The sequence below is a fragment of the Ailuropoda melanoleuca genome, chromosome 5 (genome assembly GCF_002007445.2).
Source record: "Ailuropoda melanoleuca isolate Jingjing chromosome 5, ASM200744v2, whole genome shotgun sequence".
Lineage (NCBI taxonomy): Eukaryota > Metazoa > Chordata > Mammalia > Carnivora > Ursidae > Ailuropoda > Ailuropoda melanoleuca.
The window spans coordinates 104,741,272-104,744,944 of NC_048222.1; the positions used below are offsets into that span (position 1 = coordinate 104,741,272).

A 3,673-nucleotide genomic window follows, 5' to 3' on the forward strand; every position below is an offset into this window, starting at 1 on the left:
CTTCAAATACTATAAATTAGGCAATAACTCATTGAAATATTTTTTTTAAAGATTTTATTTATTTATTCGACAGAGATAGAGACAGCCAACGAGAAAGGGAACACAAGCAGGGGGAGTGGGAGAGGAAGAAGCAGGCTCATAGCGGAGGAGCCTGATGTGGGGCTCGATCCCACAACGCCGGGATCACGCCCTGAGCCGAAGGCAGACGCTTAACCACTGTGCCACCCAGGCGCCCCACTCATTGAAATATTTTTCAGGAGAAGTAGTGACTCACATTCCTTTACAATTTAGAAAGGAAAGGAAATTTAGGAAGGAGAATTACCTATTGGTTGTCTGTCCTCTTTTAACAGAAATGAACTGACAGTCTTAATACCAAAATATCCACATTTAGTTCTTCTTTACAGTTAAAATAAAATGGACAGCGACATTTATTTCTCCAGTCATATTTAAGTTTGTTTATTCAATAGAGCCCTGACTCCGAGGCCCACCGAGGCCCACCACATCGTTCTCCCGATTCCAAGTAGCCAACAGCTGAAGAGCAGATTTGTTACTTCCAAAGAGTGTCATAGCCTGTAACTGACCCTTCAATTCAGTAGTCTACCTAAGATTGCACTATACAGACATACCTCAGTGATATTGGGGGTTCAGTTCCAGACCACTGCAATCAAGTGAATATCACAATAAAGCAAGTGAAATGAATATTTTGGTTTCCCAGTTCATGTCGACATTTACACTACACCACAGTCTATTACATGTGCATTAGTGTTATGTTTAAAAACACAATGTACATACCTTAATTTAAAACGACTTTATTGCTAAAAAAGGCTAGCCATATCTGAGCTCTCAGCAAGCTGTAATCTTTTTGCTGGTGGAGGGTCTGGCCGCAATGCTGATGGCTGCTGACTGACCGGGGTGGTGGCTGCTGAAGGCTGGGGTGGCTGTGGCAATTTCTTAAAACAGGATAACAGTGAAGTCTGACACATTAATTGACTCTTCCTTTCATGAACACTTTCTGTGTAGCATGTGATGCTGCTTGATAGCATTTTACCCACAGTAGAACAACTTTCAAAATTGGAGTCTGTCCTCTCAGACTAAATTTACAGAATATTCTAAATCCTTTGTTGTCATTTCAACAGTCTTCACAGCATCCTCACCAGGGGTAGATTTCATCTCAAGAAACCAGTTTTTTTGCTCAGCCGTAAGAAGCAACTTCTCATCCCTTCAAGTTTGATGATGAGATGCAGCAGTTCGGTCCCATCTTCAGGCTCCACTTCTAATTCTGGTTCTCTCGCTATTCCCACCACATCTGCAGTTACTTCCTCCGCGGAAGTCTTCTATCCCCAGAGTCATCCAGGAGAGTTGGGATCAACTTCTTCTAAACTTCTGTTCATGTTGGTATTCTGACATCTCATGAATCACAACTGTTCTTAATGTCATCTAGAATGCTGAATCCTTTCAGGTTTTCAGTTTACTTTGCCCGGATCTATTAGAGGAAGTAGTCGGTGGCAGCTATAGCCTTATGAAATGTGTTTCCTAAATGAGAACACTAAAAAGTTGAAATTACTCCTTGATCCATGGGCCACAGAATGGATGTTGTGTCAGCAGGCATGATGACATTGATGTTGTCCATCTCCGTCAGAGCTCTTGGGTGCCCAGGTGCGTTGTCAGTGAGCAGTCATATTTGGAAAGGAGTCTTCTCCTCAGAGCAGTAGGTCTCAACAGTGGGCTTCAAATATTCAGTAAACCATGTTGTGAACAGATGTGCTGTCATCCAGGCTTTGTTGTTCCACTGATAGAGCACAGGTGGAGTAGGCTTACCGTAACTCATAAGGGCCCTAGGATCCGGGGAATGGTAAATGAACTTTGGCTTCAGCTTAAAGTCACCAGCTGCATTTGTCCCCATCAGGGGAGTCATCCCGTGCTTTGTAGTTTTGAAGGCCTCCTCTCTAGCTATGAAAGTTCTGGATGGCATTTTCTTCCAACATACAGCAGGTTCATCCACATCGAAAATGCGTTGTTCAGTGTGGCCGCCTTCGTGAATGATCTGAGCTGGATCTTCTGGAGAACTTGCTGCAGCTTCTCCATCAGCACTTGCTGCTTCATCCTGCACTTTGATGCTACGGAGACACCTTCTTACCTTAACCCTCATGACCCGGCTTCTGCTAGCTCCAGACCTTTCTTCTGCAGCCTCCTCACCCCTTTCAGCCCTCACAGAATTGAAGAGAGTTGGGGCCTTACTCTGGATTAGGCTTTGGCTTAAGGGAATGTTGTGGCTGTTTTGATCTTCAGACCACTCAGACTTTCTCCATATCAGCAACAAGGCTATTTCCCTTATCATTTGTGTGTTCACTAGAGTAGCACTTTGAATTTCCTTTGAGAACTTTACCTTTGAATTCACAGTTCGGCTAACTTTCATGCAAGAAGCTTGGCTTTTGGCCCATCCCAGCTTTCGACATGCCTTCCTCAGTAAACATAATCATTTCTAGCTTTTGATTTAAAGTGAGAAGCATGCAATTCTTCCTTTCACTTGAACACTTAGAGGCCATTGTAGGGTTATTAATTGGCCTAATTTCAACATTGTTGGGTCTCAGGAAATAATATTATAGTAATATCAAAGATCACTGATCACAGATCAGCATTATAAATGTAATAATAATGAAAAAGTTTGAAATACTGCACGAATTACCAAAATGTGGCACAGAGACACAAAGTGAGCAGATGCTGTTGGAACAGTGGCACCAAAAGGCTTGCCCAGTGCAGGGTTGTCACAGACCTTCAGTTTGTAAAAAAACAAAAACAAAACACAGCATCTGCATAGTGCAATGAAGTACAATAAAATGAGCTATGCCTGTACTAAGGAGAGACAGTGGCGTCTTCTCTCTAGACATAAGAAGTGTCAGAGCTATTAAAAAATAAATATACAGTGATGAAAAAAATTATCCAATTTATTTATATATACAGAGCACTCGAGGGAGAGATGAATCTTGGTGAGCAGAAAGAGGCCTGCGTCTTTGCTCGTCAGAGGGGCCTAGCTGGGCTATGGGAAGGCTTAGTTGTCCACTACAGTGAGACAGTTCGGGGCAAAGTCAGACAGCAACAGAATATAGGGCGCTAAAGCACCCTGCATCCAGAAGACGAACTGCTAAGTGGGGTGATTGCCCCTATGCAAGTGTGTCAGGCTGTCCTGCTGGATCGGGCTGCATGGCCGCTACAGCACATTCTGTTTAATGGACACAAGGAGGAACTACTTTATAAAGAGAATAAGGGCAAACAATGAGCCCAGAGAAACTGAGTACTTCTGGAAAGATGAGAATCAGAATTACACTCACAAAGAGGGCTGCCGAGCAGACCCTGCATATTGATGATCCCCACGAAGCCAGCAGCCGAATCACTCAAGATGGTGTCCAACTGCACAAGTAAGATTTTCTTACTTAGGATTTGGTACTAAGGACCACTGCCATCAGGCCATAGATGGCACTAATAACCATAACCACTGGAATGTTGAGCATTATGACCAGATGTAGCGTGATGCCTGGAGGTGATGCCCCAAGCCACCATGCAGAGCTGTATGTGGAGCCAAGGTCCTTTTTTTTTTAAAATTTATTTTATTATTGTATTATGTTAGTCACCATACAGTACATCCCCGGATTCCGATGCAAAGTTCGATGCTTCC

At 43.3% G+C, this 3,673-nt stretch overlaps 1 pseudogene; it reads right to left on the reverse strand.

The window, feature by feature from the left end:
- Positions 1 to 815: 815 nt before the first annotated feature.
- Positions 816 to 2,546, reverse strand: LOC117802469 (annotated as a pseudogene).
- Positions 2,547 to 3,673: the final 1,127 nt, after the last annotated feature.